The sequence below is a fragment of the Rhodnius prolixus genome, unplaced genomic scaffold, assembly GCF_049639745.1.
Source record: "Rhodnius prolixus isolate KJV_2025 unplaced genomic scaffold, Rpr scaffold_9, whole genome shotgun sequence".
Taxonomy (NCBI): Eukaryota; Metazoa; Arthropoda; class Insecta; order Hemiptera; family Reduviidae; genus Rhodnius; species Rhodnius prolixus.
The window spans coordinates 4,844,295-4,869,013 of record NW_027411604.1 but is presented as its reverse complement, the minus strand read 5'-3'; the positions used below and the strand labels follow the sequence as shown (position 1 = coordinate 4,869,013).

The 24,719-nt window shown below is 38.5% G+C and overlaps 1 protein-coding gene across 3 annotated transcripts in view; it reads left to right on the top strand.

The window, feature by feature from the left end:
• The window catches only part of LOC141454773 (uncharacterized), a 309,424-nt gene that overhangs the window by 64,553 nt on the left and 220,152 nt on the right, over positions 1–24,719 (top strand). For 2 of the 3 annotated variants that reach the window (XM_074129359.1, XM_074129357.1), the window contains one exon: positions 17,023–17,059. The exons of the other annotated variant lie outside the window; for it this stretch is intronic. The gene's annotated coding sequence lies outside the window, so the exon portion shown is untranslated. The remainder of the gene's footprint in view (positions 1–17,022; positions 17,060–24,719) is intronic. 3 annotated transcript variants of the gene reach the window in all.

Sequence of the window (24,719 nt, the reverse complement as noted above, 5' to 3'; positions counted from 1 at the left end):
ATTTATAGATACTTTTCCCACTCAAAATCCTCAAATCGATATTTTTTTTTTGCTGCAATAACTTATAGACTTCGAGAATATGGAATAGAATCGAGTGATTGGTGGCTCTGAGGATGTTATTTCATTTAATAATGGTATATTATGGTAATTGTGAATTTATCTTATATATACGCAAATAGTGATTATAGAAGTTAGCCCGCTGCCAGCCATTACTCGCCAAGATCATGGTGGCAGGTGTGTATTCAACTTGAATTGGCTTGATTTATGGGCCAGATCAATGTTGCATGATTGAGAGAGGGATCGGCTCCTTCCCCCCCCCCTACATCCTCCAAACTTACTCCAAACTTCATCCATTCCACCAATTGGCAATTGATATCCATAAATTATACTCTAAAGTCTATACGCAAGTTATCCTAATTAATCTTGTGAGATGCTGTTTTGATTTTAGACATCTCTCTAGCACAGACTTATGTTGCCCCCCCTCCACCTGCCAATTGTCTTGTCTGTCGGTCATTTCCTGTTGTAGGAAGTAAATAATTATATTTTAAATTAGGTAAATTTCTTTTGGTTTTCAAATACTTTGGCAACACAATTTACTCTAGTTAATACTCTTATAAGAAATAGTTAGGACTTATTTAAGCAGATCTTCTAACAGGAACGAACGTGCTTAATAAAAGAATCATCCAAAAGCTCTGCTTCGATAAGATTATTATTTTATTTTATATTATTTTTTCAGGCAGGCTTTCAGCCAACTACCAAACAGGTATCGTAGACGGATGAGACTAGCAAACATAATTTACTGCTAATTTCTCATATTACCCGTTAAGGGTACAGACCGGGGAATATAGCCTAGTACCGCAACACACCTTAGCTTTGCTGGTCTAGCCTCTAACCGCCTCTCGGCTACCGTAGCGACTAGCAAACATACTTTACTATAAATTTCTCATATTAACCATTAAAGGTATAAACCGAGGAATATAGCCTAGTACCGCAATGCATCTTAGCATTGCAGGTCTAGCCTCTAATCGCTCGGCTTTCGTGGCGATATTATTGAGAACCCAATTTTCAATTTGTTATCATTTCAATTTCATTTTCTTTTCTTTTTTTTTGTAGTTATTTTTCCCTCTTCTTACTAACATTGGAATTCAGTTTACAATAACAGACATTCAGCTGAGCATTTGTGGGCAGAAAACCAAAAAAAAATATACTAACCCAATACAATCCTAAATATAACCCAAGCCCCATAATATGGCGCCTCCATCCCAACCCCAGCCTTACAAAACCCATTCAAGCGGAGAATAGCTATGAGAGGGGATTACCCCCATCGAACCCACATTTGGTTGTCTTTTTTTTTGGAAAACAAATTTTCTGTTCAATAATTTCCACAGTTTCACATACAAGTTGTTAATATACTGGTTAGATGAGGATTATATTTAATTTTTTTCGCCCTCCGGCTTTTAGCACTTCATCTTTTCTTTTATTTATTTATACTTTGTGCTAAAATATTTTTTGTAATATTTGTAATTGTACGTACATTTGTGACCTACATTAAAACCAAATTACCTGTAATTAATTGAATTACTACAAACGTTAAACATTGTTGTTTCTTTTAATTAATTTCAGTTTCCTGAAACTTATTCCAATTTAAATGCTTACCTTTCTTTGCCTTGTTTATCTTTGGCTATTCTTCTTTGATGGGGTGTTGGCAATGAAAACTTGTCTTTCATTCAATTTCCTGTTTACAGGAGTTGCACGAGGGCCTATAACTTTTATTTGATTGTAAAGGATAATTCGTTCTACAGCGGGATAGTGGGATAGACTTCCTCTAATGTCTCTAATGTCATGTGATGAAGGAAATTCCCACTTCCTAAGTAGGCTGTGCATTCCCCCTCTTAACTACGGAAAGTTAGTCAATAAGTCAATCTCAACCATGTCACGTTCTTGACGCTCCCTGATGTTCTAATGATCCGATCAAAAAAGGGAACCAAGCTATTCTGGGGAAAGAAGAGTAGGAGCAGTTGATAGTCTGGTATAATCCCTTTCATTCCTACTTTGAGTTTTCTTAAATTAATCCCCCCTCAAAAAAAAGGAACGATTGGAAGTGTTCTATTGAGAGTTTACTTCCCTCCAACTCTACAACCGATCTGGACTCTCTATGGAAATTCCAGAGATCGGATTAGCCGGTAGATAGAGGATTACCCCACTCCCTAAAGCAGGACCCTTCTCCCTTCTACCTTCACCACGTTATGAAAGCTTTCTGAGTCATTCTTTAAGCTCGCATCTACTAAGCAAAAGGGTTTAATTATTCCAGGGCGCGTCCAGTTGTAACCGAAAAATAGTCATAGATGGCAGGAGCTGCTGTATAATATAAATTTGACCTTTGAACTGCAATTTCGATGTTCTATTTACAGCTAACATTCCAAAAAAAAAAATAAAAATAAGAGATCCATTCTCTACCGTACGCTCAGCGTGGCCAGTGCCTGCATATGTTATCGTCTGTGAGTCTTATATTTTCCTTATTATTATCTTGTATTAAGTGTAATTTTCCTTTCTGTATCAATCTTTTCTTAAGTAAGAACCAGAGAGAATTTTATTTTTGCTTCCCTGTCGCCCCGGGTGAATGTCTCCAGGACCCTCCCTCCTCTCACCAGTGAGCTATCCCGCCAGAGGCACCCTTAAGGGTATTTTTCTATTTGAGGCTGGTTAGGGATCTCGTATCTGATAGCTTCGGCTATCTGGCGTCCGCAAGGATAACGTCCCTTAAGAGAGAGGGATCTCTCACTCCCCTAGCCGGTCACACAGTTCATTTTGAGACAAAGTAACCTCTGCGCTATCACATGCTTTAGTCACATGATTTCTTGGATTTGGGGACCTACATGGTAAGAAAGGAAGTCAGTACTCTGCGATATCCTGCACCCTAACGCCGTGTATTTCCATCTCTTCTCCCAAATATCATTTAATGGGACAAATTCTTTTTACCATCTCTTTTGGCCTGCTCCCGTGTTAGTTGACGTCCAAAGCACCACTAGGAGGATGAGATCGGATTTTGCATCCATCCTCATTAAATCCATTGAAATGGTTCCTCAGAGCAAGCTGCTTACCAGCTTCCCAAAATTAAATTTAAAATTTTGATAACTATCTTACCGTTTTTGAGTTGTGCTACTCCCCCTCGGTTCGTAATAATAGATAACCAAGATTCAAGTTCATTTGCAGCACTTCCTTCCTCTAATGTCTGGCGAGGACATTGGTAAACTTTTTTTTTTTTTACACGCTGAGAAAATACACTGCTCCACAAAAAGAGTGGCGCACTTTAAAAATGCGTTATTTTTTTTTCTCTGTAACTTTTTTGTTCTACATTTTATTTTAGTTAGCAAATATAAGAAGTATGAAGTTACGGGAGGGCTAAAATAAAATAAAAAATGATCTAAAAGAAATAGAAACCTTTAATTTAACAAAAAAGTACTTCTCAGCAAAATATGAGTTTGAAAAAAAATGTATTTCTTCCGATTAAAAAAAGAGAAAAAGAATTTTAGTAACGTGTATTGCTCGCATTACTGCATCCAATCTCCTCGGCATACTCCTTATTAAATTTCTTGTTAATTCCTCCCATATCTCCACCAGAGCACCTCGCAACTCTTCTAAGCTCCTGGGAGGATTATTTCTCCATCTTAATCGCCTACCCAGCTCATCCCAAAGATGTTCAATTGGATTTAAATCCGGGCTGCGTGCAGGCCACCTCAAAACACGAATGCTAGTATCCTGTAGATATTGAACAACACAGGCGGAAGTGTGTGGTCGGGCATTATCTTGCATAAAAATAAAATTTTCCCCAATAAATGGTGCATAGGGTATCACATATTGCTGCAAAATTTCCCTCACATACAAATCTGCATTCAAAATTGCCCTGTTGAACACGTGGAGCTCAGTCTAAGCCCCCAAAGAAATCCCAGCCCACACCATCACTGAACCACCTCCGAATGGTAGTCTACCAGAAATATTGCACGGAGCGTAGCGCTTCCCAGGCCTTCGGTAAACTCGTCGCCTCCCATCAGGTGCGTAGAGAGCAAAACGGGACTCGTCTGAAAAGAGAACGTTTCTCCAATCGTTCTCAGACCAGTTGCGGTGTTCCCTAGCGAACTCTAGACGGGCTTTCCGATGGTCTACGGTGAGAAATGGTCCCGTGGTTTGCTACCTGGGGCGTAAATTCATTTCAGCGAGCCTTCTTCGTACAGTTTCAGAACTGACTGAAACTCCACGAACAGTAAGCAGTGTTTGAGCAGTTTCAGAAGGAGTTGATGTACGATTTCTCAGAGTGTGAATTCTAATAAATCGGTCATCAAGTGTTTCTGTGGCTCTCCGAGCTGTCGAACTTTATCTGCGAGTGCAGAGGCCTGTCTCCCGGTAACGATGGATGGCTCTATGGACGGTGGTCTCAGGCAACCCTAACGTTCGTGCTGCGTACCGCTCACTCCGTCCATTCTCAACTAATGCAATAATACGGGCCACTTGCTCTGCAGTAAACACCATTTTCTGAGAATTTGCAATGCTTTCAGCTTGAAAAAAGTCGAAACGCAACTGTAGAGGTCAATAAATTTATTTACTGTTGAGGTAAAGTTCACGTTGCTGTTTACACAAAAAGACCGAAGGGGATTAAACGAGGAATTGCTTCTCTATTTACAAGAAACTTTGGGCCTTGATTCGAATAATTGTTCCCTGACAGTTTATGAAAACAATTAAACTAATAATCTTTCCCCAAAATGTGATAAAACAAAAAATAAACGCTTTTTTCAAAGTGCGCCACTTTTTTTGTGGAGCAGTTTAGTTACTTTTAAAAACTAGTTAAAAACTTGAACTAGCTTCACTGTACCCGCTATACTTTACACACTATTACTAGAAATGACTTTCCATAACTATCGGACATCTGTCACCTACTTAGCCACTCAATTGATCGAAGTAAAGAATCGATTATACTTTTAAAAAGCGATACTCAAACATCGATATAAGTGTTTTTTCTTTTTAACTTAATTATTTTTAACTTAACCCTCTCACCTTCGAATAAAACTTGTACCTGTCAACTTGCTCAGGAACTTACTAAGGAAATAAGAACTCTCTTTTTATAGCATTAAAGAAATGTTTTAATTTACTCGTACATATTGGACATTTTATTAAAAGAGGTGGAAAAAAGTTTAAAAGATATATCGATTTCCTTTTTTGTTTAGTTTTCATTTTCCGGCTCACAATTTAATAGCGTTTTCTATCCACTTAAGGCTATAAAAACAGAAACATCTGTTCTGGATATAATTACATTTGTCCAGAGAGTCCTCGGGAGGGTTTTTTTATTATTTATTTTTTTAAAATAAGTTTTTCCTATATTTTCTGAATTACCTGTTGTAAAAATAGCAGGTTTTTTTCACGATAATAGCAATTGGTTCTAAGAATTTTCTTGTAGAATATTGCCTTAATTAAGACCTATTACTTTTTCTGTTTTTGGAAGTCCACAAAACATGGTTTCAGGGAAGGGATTAACTATGCGGTTAGCGTACTGGACTCCCACGCGAAGGTCCCGGGTTCGAATGCCCAGCTGTTGACCCTTAGATTTTCTCTTCCTAGGAGCTTCTTACAGCTCACTGTCCGGTGATGGATAGTGTGGTCTGTAACGAGAGTACACTGTCCGGAGGCCGGCAGTGCACTGAAAAAAGCTCCGGGCGTCAATAACCTTAGAGGTTGGCGCGCCTTAAATCGTTAAAAAAAAACAAAAAAAAACATGTTTTCAACATCTTCTGAGTAAGAATAGCGAATAGCGAGCGTCTGTTATTAGAATGCTTTGGCTCAGTGGTTCCGCTCACCGGTGGGCGCTGAAGTGATCTAGGGGGGGAGGGCTTGGTCAAAGGCAAATTTAGGGGGGGGCGTTGAGGACTAGCCGACGCCTCGTTAGGGAATGAAAGGAGCCAAAGCATAGGTCGTGCGTAGGTCATGACAAGATTGCCAGCATTGGGAAACACTTAAAGAAGGTTTTACAAAATAGCTTTTGGGATATCCTCAACATGTTCATTAGGTCCTAGAACCATCCTCTAACCTACAAACAGCAGATTTATCACTGCAGGAGGAGTTGATAGAACTGTCAACTAAGAAGAGTTAAAATTGAAATTATAAAATGGATATCAAGAATTTTGGCTTCAAAGGCAAAGTCCAGAAATTATATCCGGCCGTATGGTCTACAGTCTGAAAGTTTTTTATTGCATTCCCATCGTCAAATTTAGCCGAAACTGTATTTAGCGTAGTCTTCAATCTACTAACAAGCAAAAGAAACAGATTGTCAGAAGTGGAACGCGGTGACTTAAGATTGCAGATGACCAAAATGGCACCAAATTTTCGAAAAATTCGTGTCATTACACCAGACTCAGCCCTCTCACTAATAATATTATATCTATTTTTTTAATAATATGTTATATATTTACCCTCTACACTACTCTGTACATATGCAGACGATACAGCCATACTAGCTACAAGTACACATCCTTCATCAGCTTCATACAAGTTACAGGACACACTTACATAAAATAGAATCCTGGGCCAAGAAGTGGAGGATTAAAATGAACCCACAGAAATGCCAGCATGCCACGTTTACTCTCCGGCGGGGCTCCTGCCCATCTGTCCTCTTCAACAGCAATCCTCTTTCTTGTACAGATCTGGGTGCGCTACCTTGGGCTCTATATAGACAAACGACTCACGTGGTACCAACACACTAGACTTAAAAGACAAAACGTGCGAAACTGCTTTACAGGACTACTTGGACGACGCTCCATATTGCCCTTAGAACTCAAACGTTTAATATACAACACTATTCTCAAACCTATGTGGACTATACGGACTAGTGCTATGGGGTTCAGCCAAACCTACAACACATACGGGCAGTACAGGACATTTCAGTCAAAACTACTGCCGACAGATAGCTGACGCTCCTTTCTACGGTGACTAACCTCTTACTCTTCACAACAACCTCAACATTCCCTTCATAGACCAACTCGCTAAGACTAAATACCAAAAATTCCATACTACTCTCTCGACTAGCTCTAATCCTCTTATACTGTCTCTCGCCTCCTTTGACATCCCTAATACTCCTCGCCGACTGAATCGCCAGTGGCCCCGCGACTTCCTTGTAGGCTGAAGACCTAAATTATTACTCTCCTCTCTCCTCCTCACACTCTCCTCCTCACACTCTCCTCCTCACATTCTCCTCCTCACATTCTCCTCCTCGTATTCTCCTCTCTCCTATAGATAGTGCTACCGCTGGGTAGTTTCTCTCCTCCTGCTCTCCTCCCGCACCAGTTAATCACTCTCTCCATATTTACTTATTGTAACATATACTGTATACAGATTGTCAAATTCTGAGCAGTACACCAATATTGTTAATAATTTCTAATAAAATAATTTTCTAAATCTTTCTGGTTTTTCACCCAAGACCCGAGCGCTATCGAATCATTCTTTGAAAAAAGTTGACTACGACCCAATAAAGATGGGAACCTATGGATTACAATTAGATTATTGGGGGCGGTGAGTATTTTTTTTTCTCGAAAAGGGGGCGGTAGACCAAAAAAAGGTTGGGAATCACTGCTTTGGTTTGGATGAACACAAAGGGTAACATGTCCGATCTTTGGCCTCAACGTTGGTCCATTTTTTTTGCTTTACGCATCAGAAGATACTAATCTACCCCTTCAACTCATTTATCTCGAATGATCTATTATGCTTCCGTTTGGTTTGCTGTAGCCACTGAGATGGGTTCAACGGAAGAAGCTCCCCCCCGTGTTTCTGCATAAGTTTTTTGCTGAATGATTTGGAAGAAGTTAGAGCAGCAGGTAGTTTCCGTTTTAGCTTGTTACAGTTGAGATAGTTCCTGAATGTGAGATAAATAGGGATTATGGAGATGTAAACTGGATGAGGAACTGTTGGTTTAATGGAAATCCTTGTCAGTAGTCCCCCCAGGAACGGCTTAGAGTGTTTAATTAATCGTTTTCCTGTAGCTCTCTCCGTTCCTTATACTATTTCTGGATAGTACACACAGTTTACATTATAAAATTAGGAATTGGGGAAGAAAAGGGTAAGTTAGAACCTTGAGAAGTTATAGTAACAGAACAAGGAGGAAGTAGAAAAGAAAAGCTCTATATAATTTTGTAGGAAAACAGAAACTGTTGTGGAAATAAGAGGAGCAAGAATAGAAAGATGGGTATTTTCCTTCTGACTGGGAAAAAGTATATCTTTGATCTTGCCGCTGGTATTATTTTCACATTCAATGCTTCCCCCCACACACACAAAAAAAAGAAAGAAAAGAAAACTTAACCGCACCCTTCAAAGGGATTAAAACAAAATTTTCCTGAGGTTATTATCACTAGTACTTGTAACTAATGGTTTGAACTATCTATACGAAAACGTTGTCGGGACCTTTCCATGGTTTTTCCCAAGGCGGCCCTTTGTGTCGCCCTTCTCTTGTGAAAGGAATTGAAGAAAAAGACTAACTAACCACAAGCTGGTTGACGAGAAAACTAACAATTTCCAATTATTTGATCCATAAAAATTAATTCTATCCTCTTCAATTGCGAAAGCCTTACATATTTTAATTTTCAACATGTCTTGTTTTTGCAAAGCGATCGTTAAATAACAGGTACATGGCAATAATCGCCTCCTCCTGGTAGATCTCCGTCCAAGACGGCCACAACTCCAAATAGGTGTCTCGGAACTATAAACCACATTATTCTTGTTGTCATACTTACTTACTTACTACTTAATTACTCAAGGGCTATAACGGTCCATGAAGAACCCGAGCCTCAGCCACTACAGCTCTCCACCTCTCTCTGTCTCTTGCCGACGTTCTCCATCTCTGCTGACCAAGGGCTTCCATGTCTTCCTGCACGTCGGTCAACCATCCTAGTCGAGGCCTATCCATCGGCCTTTTTCCACCAGGGTGTCCTTTATAGAGCTTTCCTGGGACCTCTCAAATGTTGCAAATGACCCAGCCACCATAGTCTACCAGACTTTATAGTTGGCTACTATATCAGGCTTACCGAACAGTTCAACGACTTCTCGATTCGTCCTGATTCTATAGCCATCCTGCTCCTTACAGGTCCGAAAATCCTTCTTGATGTCATAGTGAACATCAATTTCATCCAGATTCCAATTTCTAGAATTATTGCCCATTACTATTGTGCTTCGTGTTTGTTACACTCTCTTGCTCTTAGAACTTAGGGTGTCGTTATTGTTGAAATTATCTTTTCCAGAACCACACAACCACACTAAACGGGCAGTCCTTGGAGCGTCTTCTCCGCCAATCACATCTAATTATCGACTTGCCTTTAAGTTCTGAAGTTCCTTTAGTTGAAACACCTTAAGAAAATCATAAATGTTGGAAGTACAAATCTATTTGGCATCCCGTACTTTTTTTTGCCATTGGCTTTCGCCTTACAGCCAGCATCGTCTAGGTGCTTATCACTAGAATATCACTCACTCTCCATTCTTACTTATAAATACATTCGCTTCACACATTCATCTCTCTACTGTATACAACTATTTACATAAACCTTACAACTAATGGATGGACCAGTACTCTGTGCTCCTGCCATTCTTATAGCTTAACCGAAATTAAAATCACGTAATCACGGAATCCTTCTCTAATCATTTTCTTGCATTCATTCTAATCGGCTATAACTTTTAAATACATTCATATATCTTTGCTAGCTCTGCTATAGACTTAAGCACGTAGATGTTGGTGGAGAATATTATGTCTTCCTAGGGAAATGGTGCATCTAAATACCTGTATAAGTCGTCAAACATTCGTTTCCTTTCTACTATACATAACGTGGACTTATTATTATTATATTGTCCTGAAATCCTCCTCCTCATTGCAATCTACGCAAAGAGGAGAGAGAGGACCTTTTTGTTGATCCTGTGAAGATACGATACACCTCGTGCTTCGCTCTCAGCCTGCTTATTGTCGTAACAACCCATTTATTAGTGACAGTTCCCTTAAAAACCATGGTTGTCTAGGTAACTGATCAGCCGTAGTTTTATAGAATCTCCCTTTATTACCATTACTGTAATCTGTCTGGCCATTTTTATAGTGATCCTGTACTTCCGGAAAAAAAACAAACAAATAGCCAATCACACAAACTAATGGTTGGCTTGGAATTTTCCAAATACAATTTTTGTTCATCTTCTTCACAGTATTATCCTGCAAAGTCCTGGAAATAGAACGGGTAGGAATTCATCCTTCAAGCCAATCATGAAATTGATTAATTGACAGAATTTAATTAACTCTCTTTTGGATTTTTAAATCAATTAAATTTTTTGGGTGTTTGTATGTTGTATGTAGCTGTGACCCTATTAAAGGGAAAATTTATTATAGAGGATGATTTTTTTTATTTTCTGGGTCCTATTTTAGGGTTTTCATTTAGATTATAATTTTTTTTTTTTTTTTTTGGGTTGGTCGCCCGTGGAAGATGGAGTATTTTGGTTTAAGATTAATAATGTATTGAAAAGGTCGGTGATAACCAAACGTGTATATACTGGATTCTGTAATGGAAATGTGTTGTTCTATATATATATATATATATAATTAATGTTTTGGTGTGTATGTGTGTGTGGGGCAACACATTACATTCACTATCTGTAGTATGGTCTCCATTTTCCCTTCCGTCGTCGTTGACTATCTTCTGCGGTTAGCTCAATTAATCTCCTGGTGTGGTTGGGTGGGGGGGGGATGTTGTCCACGAATGCAGCCAGGAATACCTGCCCTGCCATTGGATAATTAGTCACCTAAGGTAGCACCTGGCTTGGACGATTTGTCACCATCCTGTGGAGGTTTTGATACTCATCTCTTCCTTTCTCTATTCCTGGATATATATTCTAACCCAGTCATCCTGCTTCTACAACCACAGAGAGTATACGTACCACTCTACACAATATCCAAACTCCATTCTCTCTCTCTCTCTGTGCCACTTTCCCTGCCTCTAACACAATCTTCTACAAAATATTCTATCTTCTTGATCTCCTCCCTGGTATACTAACAGTAGTAGTAGATTAATTAGTTCTCTCTCATCCTTCTTGACATCTTACACTGAAAACTTGACGGCTAAACTCTTCAGCATTGTTCTCTCTGCGTGTCTGTCCAAGTTTGTCTGTCAGTTATCCAGCTAGTTTTGTGGTGAAAATACTGGTAAATTGTTGTCTATTAAATCTTTTGTTTCAATACAAAATTAAATCCAGTGAAACATTCTCCTTTAGATTGTGTACCAGCTTTGTGAAGATCTTTATAAGACGTTTCTATTTTAATAAAAAAAATTCTTCAATTAATTTTTGAATATTACTAATTAATTTGGTTAAACTTCGCAACGTTCACGTTTAGAAACTATAATATAACCTGATATTCATAAATATAAAAAAACGTTCAAGAACTTTGGGAATGAAGAGAGGAAGAAGAAGAAGCAGCATCCGTGCTACGATAAATAAAATCATCGAAGATAATTCTTGTCGCTCAAAGTCCTGGTCTGCTGTTTGGGTTTTCTTACTGTATTAATTAAGGAGACATCCTCTATAAATTGGTACTTTTGTCAGAGAGTATCTTTTTGTGGAGGAGAACAGGGTTTGGCCAAGGAATCTGGACACATCTCTATTTCAGAACAGATTAAGGGTATAAAGAAATACAGTCGAGCCTCCCATAAAGGACACTCTCACTAGCGACCTCCTCTATTTACGGACAGTTTTTGGATTTCCCCGTTTTATCCCTATACCACTTTCTACATAAAAGAACTTCCGTCTAACGGTCACACTATATAGCGACCGCGGACATTGATTTTGGGGAACAGATTATATGTTTCACCTCCCACCAACGACCACCTTATTATTAAAAGTTCGTTTGACGCGGTGATAAAAACAATTATCCCCTCGCAAGTTTTTTTTTTTTTTTTTCTAGTTTTTCCTAAAGTTTACTATATAAGCTCCATACATCATGTACCATTTTAATCATTTTTCAATATTATTTTGGACGCACAATATTATTTTTTCTGGATATGTCTCTTAAACGAAAGTGGTTAACTCTAGAAGAGAAAATAAATGTGTTGGAAGATTTTGCAAAAACCAAATCGAGCCATCGAACCAAACTTGCCGAAAGGTTTGTTCTATTTTTCTAATAATAGATGATAGTATGATGATAATTTTACCATAAATTTATTAATTAAGTGAATAATATGTAGTTTTTTGATAAATTTTTTGGATAATTAAGAAAAACTTTTATGCATATCATATAGCTGCAATAATTATGCAATTATGTACGTTTTTAAATCTATTAATAATAAACAATTCTTAAATAGATGTTTGGGAAAAAAAACCCATATTTTTTCATTATGAAACTTGCCTACACTCCTTCTAACGGCCACCTCCAAACAGCGGCCACTTTGCTTTCCCCCGCCAGTGGCCGTTATTGAGAGATTCGACTGTAATCAGATGCAGGTTATTTGTGGAAGAGAGGTTGGGTTGCTTTTTTATCTTATGATCATTGTCATATTTGAGAGGTGGGTAGCTGTGTGAGTTTAAGGAAGCTTAAATCAGGATCTGAATTTTTATCCTACATTTCGGCTTCCGTTTCTCTTTTGCTTTGCTATCTTGGCCCACAACAGCATTGGATACCTTAGGGCTTAGTCTCTTCTCCACAGGCAAATAATAATAATCATCCCCCACAGGCAGATGGGGGTGGCTGGCTTGAAGTTCTTCGAGGATGTCCTGAAATACCATGAAATTGCTCAGATCTTTCCTCGTCCTCTTCTTTGTGGTGGTCCCTTTCTCTTCGTTACGTCCTCTCACTAAGGGTAAAGGGGCAAATAAAATGCTGGACCTTAACACTCACTCAGGTATTAAACATGATCACCTAGGTACGTGACTGTACTATGTCTATCAGTCAGTCAGTCGCTGGGAACACGAACATCTGACGAATAATTCATAAGTTTCTCCTTTCTACAGCCTCTCATTTCTGTCCTGGTATTTTCTCTTTTTATCCCGAGAGAACTGGATAAGTATAGGGGTTCTCTGGGCCAAGAATCTCTGCCTAGCAGCAGATGACACAGGGACATCTTAATCCTTTATCTCAGAAATATTGTAGAAGGCTTTTGGGTGCGTGCGTTGGGATGAACGTCTAGGGTTTTTCTTTTTGTCTTTTTTTCATTTATTTTATAGGCGAAGTGAGAAAGGTTCGAAAATGTAGTTTTGTAGGTGGGAAATCGGCAAATGGAGAGATATGCTGAAAATGGAACGTAGAGCTGGTCAACCCCCCCCCCCCCCTCAACCAACCAACCACCAACAAAGAAGAAAGAAAACTCTGCCCTGGCCTAGGATGAGAGGGTATATAAAGTAGTGGGTGATTTCCTGTGGGAGACGTCCACACGTCCGTCCGCGAAATGTCCTACCACCTTAAATTATTGCTTTCACAAAAACCTTACACGTCACCCTTTGTGGGGGAGGGTGGTCCGTCGTGTGGTAGTAGGAGCGTACAACTACTACTACTTCTGCCCTTTACCTCAGATCTCCTCACTTTGTCACCCTTTTTTACGCTGCCAGCGCCCCAGCGCCAGTAACACAGTCACAAAACCCTGGCTGGCTGTGTACCCTCTCTCACGGACTAGCGACGAGTGACGCCTACCTGGGAAATTATTAAAGGGTGACCGAGGTAAAATTTTCAGAGCGTGACTGGCCTCGACTCCTGGCGTGCAAGCATATGATGGGGGTTCTTGTTGCTGGGTAAAAAAAAAGTTACAGAAAAAATAAAAAAAAGCTGTAACGCTGAATTTACACGCTCCACTAGCTTTTCGACCGAATCATATGCTAACATACAGAGACCACTGATTTTATTTTATTTTCCATGTTTTCTTTTTCCTTTTTTCCCCCCAGTTTTCCATTTGAAAATTTAAATTGTCAGCTCTGCAGTAGTTTTCCTCAAAATGTTTATTTTGTTATTCGTAACCCACCCCAAAATCAAATAGGTTTTTTGATTCGTTGTTAATTTCAGTCCCGACACCCAATGATTTCTATTATTCAGTAAAAGAAAAGTTGAATAAAGATTAAATTAGACGTTCCTCTGAAAAGATACCACAATAAGAATTTTTTTTCTCTCCAAAATTGGCTAACCGGAAGTGCCATTTCATGAAAATGCAATGAAGGACTCTTCTAGAAGAAGTTAAAGTACCCTACGTAAGTACTTCCGCCATCCGTTCACAACACCTAAGTTGGATATAAGCTCTGCCAGAAAAAAAGTAGGTGATTTTGAATTGCTGCTATTAAAAGTCGTGTGAGTGATTGATACCTGAATTTTGCTACTGAGATTGTTGTCATCGTAAATAATCGTAGATATATTACAAGTAGATTCACTAAATAAGTTCGAGAATGGAGTTTAAAAAATCAAAGCAGAACTCTTCAATTGAATTCTATTCCAAGACTCGAGCTACAATGGATTCGATAAAATTTACAAGCAAACAATTTATTACAAATGCATCAAGAATAAATAATAAATAAATAAAAAAATATTTGTAAACAGGATACGTCTTGCTATTTACCTAAATATGTATACATGAAATACACAATATGAAAATTATATTTTATGTAGCAGTTTCTTTAAACGATATATATTTTGTGCTTGCTTTAACTTCCAGCAAAATAAGCAGGGAAATATTTTGATTAAAAGATATGGTGTCATACAGAGTGATAATTCTGCCCAAAACTTTTCGAAGAAATTAAGCCTAATTTGTGTTTCTCTGTTGTGGAAAACTAATTTTAATTTTTCCTATTTTTTTGTTTGTTTAATCCTCGCAAGACTTCTTGGGAACAGTTTAGTTTTTCCAATGATTGTATTTTGTAAGGTTCTTAATTTATTAACTAGGCATCACGATAGCCGAGAGGTTAGAGGCTAGACCCGCAAAGCTAAGATGTATTGCGGTACTAGGCTATATTCCCCGGTCTATACTTTTAATAGTTAATATGAGAAATTTACAGTAAAGTATGTTTGCTAGTCGCCACGATAGCCGAGCGGTTAGAGGCTAGACCCTCAAAGCTAAGATGTATTGCGGTACTAGGCTATATTGCCCCGGTCTATACTTTTAATGGTTAATACGAGAAATTTATAGTAAAGTATGTTTGCTAGTCACCACGATAGCCGAGCAGTTACATGCTAGACCCGCAAAGCTAAGATGTATTGCTGTATTAGGCTATATTCTCTGGTCTATACCTTTAATGGTTAATATGAGAAATTTGCAGCAAAGTATGTTTGCTAGTCGCCACTGCAGCTGAGGGGATAGAGGCTAGACCCGCAAAGCTAAGATGTATTGCGGTGCTAGGCTATATTCCCCGGTCTATTACCTTTAATGGTTAATATGAGAAATTTGCAGTAAAGTATGTTTGCTAGTCGCCACGATAGCCGAGCGGTTAGAGGCTAGACCTGCAAAGCTAAGATGTATTGCGGTGCTAGGCTATATTCCCCGGTCTATACCTTTAATGGTTAATATGAGAAATTTACAGTAAAGTATGTTTGCTAGTCGCCTCCGTCCACGACACCTAATTGGTAGTTGGACGTAAAGCCTGCCTGAAAAAATAGGCATTACTTCACTTTTAATTTATCAACCTATTCCTGTTAGTATTATAAAATTACTGAGTCGAGTACCTTACACTTAGATGATAATATAAAGTGAGAAGCTTAACTCTAAATTTCTCTCAGAGAACTATTTCTTCTTAGGTACATCCTTCAAATAGATATTACTATAGATTTACTATTACTATTGCTGTTAGGGAACCAATTTTAAAGAAAAATTTTGGGAGCCATTTTTTTGTGGAAATTGAAAAATCAATTTGGAATTGTGGCTTTTCCGGTAATAGTGGAACTTTATGCAAAATGTTCTTTGGAAAATGTCGGTAAGCGATAGTCGTGTTAAAGTTTCTCATCTCTAAATATTTTCTTCCATGAGAAAATATTCTCATGGAAGAAAATATTTAGAAAAAGTTTTCTTTGTTAAATTATACTTCTAGATATTTGATTTAATTCAAACTTAGGTGGCTCTTTTGGGAGAAGTTTAACTTCGGAGCAATTTTCGGAGTAAGTTACCTACTTAATACTAGAATGGTCGAGAATATACATAGCAAAACTCAAGGCACTTATCTAAGCCGTACTTCTGGGTAACTAGCATACTTTAAGCTTAAACTAGCTTTTAAAGCGAAACGTTGGATACTGTTCTAGCTAGCTCCTTTCACTTCAGATGCTGATTTCTTTATGTAAACAGTTTTTTGTAAAGTACTTTTATAGCACCAATTTAGACTTCATTTTAGCATTGAGTTTACTTTTACTGCATCACTTTACAATATTTTTTTTTTAAATTTATTTTGTTATTTATAATTTGTATATAAATACGTACAATAAGTAAATAATGAAGGTATATATGGTGCGTGAAGAGCCTGAAGGAGAGATACTACTCAGCTGTAGCACTCTCTTCAGGAAATCGATGATTCTTTCGATGATCGATGATCTTAAGGGAGTCTCGGGGGGCCACTGGCGCTTTAGACGGCAAGCTGTATCGTTAGGAATAAAAGTAGAGGCGAGATACTGTTTTAAATGGATTAAAGTAATTGGTTTGATATTGGTGATATTTCGACTTGGTGAGTTGTTGTACTAATGGGATTTTGAGGTCGTTTTGAAGAGTAAGTGGTTAGTCACCGTAGAAAGAAGCATCAGCTGTCTGTAGAGAGTAGTTTTGACTGAAATTTCCTGTACTGTCCGTATGTTTGTAGGTTTGGCTCAACCATTACAGTTCTCTAGCCCTTATGACGACGATATTTATTGTATATCAATCGTTCTATAGACAATTTGGAGCGATTTCCGATTAGTCAGTATCGATGTTTCGCACGTTTTGTCATTGCTTGCATATTTTTTTTTTGGGTGTGGGCTCCACGTGAGTTGAAATTAAAATTAATTTAATTATTCTGTTTGTTTTTTTTCCCCAGGATAGCTTCGTATGTTTCTTCATCGTCAGGATCAATGGTGAGTGATGCCTTCCTCTTTTTCCTATTATAATTATCTATTTACTCAATAAATATGATTTTTTTAAATAAATTTTCCATGTGAATTAGCGATCGTATAAAACTCGTATATAGATTTAGGTCTGGGTTGTTGCAAAAAAAAAAAAAAAATTACAGTTGTAAAGGAGGATTTACTCTATATTACTAAGAAAATTTGGAAATTTATGATATGAAAATTTTATCTTTTATAGAAAAAGAGAAAAACATTGTCAAAGTTGGGTGTTTTTCAACGTTACGCTTTTTCGTACACTTTTTTGACGATCAACCCTTATACAACTGTCCTACCGGAAACAGTTTTAATGTATATAGAATATGTGTATTCAGAAAACTCTAAAACTTTACATATTTCCAAGGAAATTCGTCGTGCTAAGTTGGTAGTTTGTACTTTTGCTTTGTTTGGTATTTAGCTCTAAAATATAATTTTAATGCATTGTTTGGTTTTACAATCTACAAACGTTTTAAAAAAAAAAATGTGTTTTTTTTTTTTTTTTAATCTTTTATTGCAATTTACCACTGCAACAGTTGTTGCAACAAGGAAATACGGTGAAAGGGAAAAGAAATAACGGGAAATCGTGATTGGAGAAGGCACCCAGTGGTGCCACTCCAGTAACGTGCTTAAGATAAGAGAAGATCACGAGGCCATCTTCTCTTCAATCTCCTTAGAGGATTACCTGGTAATGTGGAGGAAGATAGGTGTTTTATGAGAGGGTTAGGATGAGCTGCTGTAGAGGAATGAAATTTGAAGAAACGAGTGTTAGCAAGATCTGTAATGAAAGGAATTTTGAGGTCATTATGGATAGTGAGGTTAGATACATAGAACGGAGCGTTAAGAAGTTTTCGAAGTATATGTATAAGTTAGATTGTTAAAAAATTATAGTTTGGAAAAGTCATGGGATTTCCACATTTAAGTTGCAAAAAAAAAGTTACAAGCTCCAAGTGAGGAATTAAAAGTTTTATTTTGTAAAAACCAAAGATTAAATATTTTTGTTGGAGATAATGTCGATGTAAAAGGTGGTCCCAGGATTGTAACTCGCTAACTCAAGGGGGCCATTAATTTAGGTGTCGATTTATATATATAGAGTGAGAGAGAGAGAGAGAGTTAGAGAGAGAAAAGAGAGCTAGCATTCTAGGAAGTGGCGACTGGCTGGCGAAGAAGGGTAATTTGAGCGTCTAGATGTCGCAGTAGTCCAAAAGGGGTGGCCCACACATAATTACACTCATTATTATGGGAGAATTTAACGAGCTTCCACTCTGCCACGGCCCTTTAAGGTAATAGTTTAGATTCTAGAACTCGTGAAGGCGCTGGAAGCGGAAGTGTGAATGTATGGACGAGCGCTCGTATGTATATGGCGGCTATACTCGCTCAATTATTCCGTTTTCCAGTTAAGCCATTACCCCTCTATGGCTATTTGATGGCTGTCGCCTCCAAACTCTGATATGCTAATTTTTTTTTTTGGTAGTCCCCCGTTGGAGGGATTTGGGGGCGGTCACTTATGTGGTGGACTGGGTTGGGGGAAAAAACTCCGGTCTTAGTCGGAGTGGGAAGAGAAGGGGAATTTCCGTCACGGAATTTTTAATTATGTTTTAATACGGAAGTTATAGTTCGTATTAGGAGCCAACAGTGACAGGAAATAGGGTACAGATTTCTCGGGAAAGTGGTATACATTACATTATAATAGTGGCATATGGGGAATCATTAATTATGATGTGACCAAAGGACATAATCTTCATGCCCATGAGGTGCGGGAACTCAATTAACATACTACTTGTTTATCAGTAAAACAGAACATTTAATCTAAATCAAAATATAATCTTATTTTCTTGTTGTAGACCAGGTTGAATTTCCTAGATAACCACTTTGCCTTACTTCTTTGCCTAATTGGGCCATCTTTTGAGGCTCTGACAAAAAAAAGACCCGTATTACCGTCTATCTTGTCTGCAAAGGGGCTCAACCAAGCGCTCAAATTTCAAAAGAAATTCTGCAATTCTATCCATTCCAAAATAAGACGTAGAAGCACCGCAGTAGGTATCAAATATAACCTCCACACAGACCTGATTAATAAGTAGAGTAAAGCCTATTTTTTCAGGCAGGCTTTACCTCCAACTACCAAATTTCTCTTATTAACCATTAAAGGTATAGACCGGGGAATATAGCCTAGCACCGCAATACATCTTAGCTTTGCGGGTCTAGCCTCTAACCGTTCGGCTACCGTGGCGACTAGCAAACATACTTTACTGCAATTTTCTCTTATTAACCATTAAAGATATAGACCGGGGAATATAGCCTAGCACCGCAATACATCTTAGCTTTGCGGGTCTAGCCTCTAACCGCTCGGCTACCGTAGCGACTAGCAAACATACTTTACTGTAAATTTCTTGTATTAACCATTAAAGGTATAGCCCGGGGAATATAGCCTAGCACCGCAATACATCTTAGCTTTGTGTGTCTAGCCTCTAACCGCTCGGCTATCATGTGTCCAGTAATGTCTAAGTGTACCCTTGCCATCAGCGAAATTAAGACTAACTCGAAGCCCATTAAAAAACTCAAATACCTTTCAAAGTCAATCGAATCAATCGATTCAAATTTGTTCTTACATACATACATATAAATTATTTACAACATATTATGTAAATAGTTGAGTCTAGGTAGAGGAACCAAGCGGAAATGATCATTATATTGTTAATCCTGTCGCACTAGTGTTCATCCCCACTCCTGGTACTTCGAATCCCGCCTTCACACATACACATTTAAAGCCCCTACGACATACACATATATATATACACTATAACCGCAAATTGCAATTCCAACCACTTGCCCATTTGTTTCAGCATGCGTCTATTAACTAAATTGATTGCAATACTACTCATTGTGTATATGTGCAGACCGCCTAAGGTCTAGAATTACTGGAACATCTCTGATGATGTCACTAGCCTTTAGAGCATCCAGACAAGTTATATGGTTCTGTTTATATACCCTACTTGTACGCTTTAATTAGGGCAATTTGGCCACATATATACACAATTTTGTTGTATGAGTAAAATTTTGTGAAATTTTCATCTCTTCTTCCGTTTTTAAGGTTCTTCTTAAAAGAAATTTTCTTCCAAAAGATATTATTATTAATTAATTTATTATTATTATTATCATTATTATTATTATTATTATTATTATTATTATTATGTATTCCGAGTTGTAGTATATCAGACGGAGGAAGGGGTTAGATCCATGAATGTTACGGCCGGAGTAGCGCAAGGCTCGATTCTAGGACCTGACCTCTGGAACATAACGTACGACGGGTTACTTCGGCTAATATTACCGGAGGAAACGCTGTTGATAGGATACGCGGATGATGTAGCAGCTCTAATTTCGGCGCGGGACCTCAATGTAGCCCAGCTGAAGTTAAACCAGGTTATGCGCAGGGTAAATTGGTGGATGGCGGCACACGGATTGTCATTGGCACTGGCGAAGACAGAGGTCGTAATGCTCACTAGGAGACGGATTGAGACGGGCCTCCCATTCAAGGTGGGTACAGAGACGATTGTCTCACAGGACACTGTCCAGTATTTAGGAGTAACCTTAGATGCCAAGTTAACTTTCGGCAAGCAATTACAGAAGGCCGCCGATAAGGCATCAAAATATGTCGGAAAGTTAAGTAGGTTACTGACTAACGTAGGGGGCCCGAGGGCTCATACCCGTATGGTGCTAATGGGAGTAGCGCACTCCTTACTGCTATACGGGGCTGAGATCTGGGCGGACGCGCTCCAGAAGGAGGTATACAGAAAGAGACTGGCGCGGGTACAGAGGGTTGGCGCGTTACGGATTGCCTCCGCTTACAGAGCAGTTTCTGAACCGGCCATTTTGGTGATCGCGGGAGTTATTCCCGTGGCGCTACTGGCCGGTGAGAGGAAACGGCTCTTTGAAAGAAGGTGGGAGGCCGATAGAGCAGCAGCCTACAGAGAAGAGCGGGAACGCACAATGGCTGCGTGGCAAGATGCGTGGACTGGGGGAAACTCGTGGCAGATGGACGGCAGTTCTGCTCCCAGATGTCAGAAGTTGGGTTGGTAGAGGTTTTGGTGAGGTAGATTACTACCTCACCCAGCTCCTCAGTGGCCATGGTTACTTCCGGGAGTTTCTCCGGAAGATAGGGAAGCGGTCGGTGGGAAATTGCCCCCACTGTTCAGGAATAAGAGACGACGCCCATCACACATTCTTTGAGTGCGAAAGATGGGGTCGTATCAGAAGAGATTTGGAAGAAAGAGTGGGTCAATGGGTTTCTGAGCGCTTCCAAAGCATAATGCTCTCTGGCAGGGCGCAGTGGAATGCTGTGGCGATGTTTACAAGGGTAGTTCTAACCCTTAAAAGAAGAGGCATGGATGGAGAGGAGGATAACCCCTAGTGGGTAAGGAACAGGAGCCTAGCCTGAAGTAGTGCTGCACAAGCGAATCCAGGCTAGGCCTGGTAGTAGGGGGATGTTTTAGCCGGTAGGCCGCGAGGGAGTCCGGCACAATGTGCGTAAAATGCATTTCACCCCTCTTTAAAAAAAAAAAAAAAAAAAAAATTATGTATTAATTTATTATTATTATTATTATTTGTGGTTCCAAGGTGGGTTTCAATGCCTCTAGGAGAGGTGGGTTTTTTAGTGGGTGAGGGTTTCACATACCGTGGGCATTTCACCCACGATGATGCATAATGCATTTTCCCCCTCCATAAAAAAATTAATTGATTAATTTATTATTATTTATTTATATGCAATCGAGGTCTAGCCCCGTACAAAAGAGGTTGGTGTAACCAGAATGTTAAAGGAAAATACAAATATACAAAATTTATAGAAAATAATAATATAAAGGTAATACGAGGGTCGTTTGAAAAGTCCGGGCAAAAATAAAAACTACTTAATTTTTTGGGGTAAACCTTTTTTATTTTTCAACATAGTCTCCTTTTAGGCTTATACACTTCGTCCAACGCTGCTCTAGTTTGTTGATCCCTTCCGAATAATAGGATTTGTCCAAGTCTGAAAAATAGCCATTCGTTTCTGCAATCACCTCCTCGTTTGAATAAAATCTTTTTCCCGCCAGCCATTTCTTCATATTGGGGAACAAATAGTAGTCCGAGGGAGCCAAGTCTGGAGAATAGGGGGGATGTGAAACGAGTTGGAACCCTATTTCCATTAATTTTGCGACCACAACTGCTGAGGTGTGAGCTGGTGCGTTGTCGTGATGGAAAAGGACTTTTTTGTGGGCCAATCGTGGGCGTTTTTCTTGCAGCTCGGTTTTCAAACGGTCCAATAACGATGAATAATATGCACCTGTAATAGTTTTACCCTTTTCCAGAAAGTCGATGAGGATTATTCCTTGCGACAGTCGCCATAATCTTTCCGGCCGAAGGAACGGTCTTCGCCTTTTTTTGGCGCAGATTCCCGCTTGGTAACCCATTGTTTAGATTGTTCTTTGGTCTCAGGAGTGTAGTGATGTATCCATGTTTCATCCACAGTGACGAAACGACGCTTAAAGTCCTGTGGATTCTTCTGGAACAGCTGCAAACCGTCCTTGCAACACTTCACACGATTTCGTTTTTGGTCAAGCGTGAGCAATCGCGGCACCCATCTTGCGGATAGCTTTGTCATGTCCAAATGTTGATGCAAAATATTATGTACCCGTTCATTTGAGATGCCCACAGCACTAGCAATCTCACGCACCTTCACTCTTCTGTCATCCATCACCATATCATGGATTTTATCAATGATTTCTGGAGTAGTAACCTCAACAGGGCGTCCAGAACGTTCAGCGTCACTTGAGCCCATATGGCCACTCCGAAAATTTTGAAACCACTTATAAACTGTTCTATTCGAAGGTGCAGAGTCACCATAATGTTTATCAAGCTTCTCTTTAGTCTCCTGAGGCGTTTTGCCTTTCATAAAGTAGTGTTTAATCAACACACGAAATTCTTTTTCGTCCATTTTTTGAAAATCACTCGACTTCCTCGATTCAAACGAATGCCAAACACAAAGAAATAGACCGATCTGGCTGAAACTTGGTGTGTGTTCTTCCAAGAGATGCTACTAACTAAACATAACCTCGATACGCGCCAGTGGTGCTATCTCTCTGACTTTGCACGGACTTTTCAAACGACCCTTAAATAATTAATTACAATTAATTAATACGACAATTAAATAATACAAAAATACAACATCTATGGTTATTGGCGCCCGGAGCTTTTTTCAGTGCACTGCCGGCCTCCGGACAGTGTTCTCTCGTTACACACAACACTGTCCATCACCGGACAGTGAGCTGTAAGAAGCTCCTAGGAAGAGAAAATCTATGGGTCAGCAGCTGGATTTGAACCCGGGAGCTCCGCGTGGGAGTCCATTATGCTAACCGCATAGCTAATCCCTTCCCTAATTTTTATTATTATTATTGATTTTGGGGAATATTGAGGTGCGGTCAATAAATTTACAAAAACATTTCTTTCTTCAAACCAACGTTTCGGTAAATATATTACCACCTTCTTCAGATTATTGTAAAATTTGTAGAGTTTATTGTTATTAAGCTACATCATCATATCGTAACTGTTGACATTTTGAAACAGTAAGAATATAAGTAGTAAGAGAAATTCGTTTGAGTTCAAGCTTGATTCCTCCACCCACCCCCTTCTCTAAATATCGCTTAAACACAACAAAATGATGAAGTAATTTTATTTGTTGAACTTATTCACTGATTGGCTGATAGATAGTGTTATATATAGTCGCTAAATTTTTATACAGCTTCTTGAAAAGCCTTTTTACAGGTTTCTTTTGATTAGTGGAAAGTTATGTTCTTCACAGAATGTGATGCAGAGTAGTGAAACTTTATGAAAACTTCATTTCATTGGCGTAAAATAAAAAAAATATATATATTGTGGGAAAAACTGGCTTTCTTTTTTTTTTTTTTTGTTAATTTCCGGTGGTTTTATTTTGACTTGTGTAGTCAACAAGTAAATCATCAAGCAAACAAATTTTGTTTGCTGTAACTAACTTAGCGTAATACTGATTCTAAGATATTTATTTTCATACCATCCAATGCTAATTTTTTTACTTTTGAACTAAATTTTCATGGAAATCTTAAGTGAAAAATACCAACTGTAGTTTTCTCAACGTTCTATTTATTGAGGTAAAACTTTTCCAAGCATCCCGTTACATATAACTTTTCTATATTTCCTGCGAGCTTGGAACTTCATAACATAATTAATTGCTGTTAACCTTACTCACAGGATACTAAGACATTAGATAGAATGTAAAGTTATTCCTCATCTATACTTGGAACCAGGGGTGTCCTGTTAATTTTTTTTTTTTTTTTAACGGAACGCTTAGATATACTTTTTTTAAAATATTCGTTATGCACCAAAAAGTAAAGGAAAATCATTGCGAACCCCATTTTATGTATATACATACGTTTATAACAATAATAATAACGTTTTACAAAAATAGTTAACAATATATAAAATACGTATAGTACTCATAAAAAATTGCATAAATATTTATAATAATACATTAAAAATAATAATTTTTATAAAATATTCCAAATAGGATTATGTTCAGGATCTTTTGGTTGAATTTTCTTTATTTTGTTGCCATCTGCTGAACGATGGA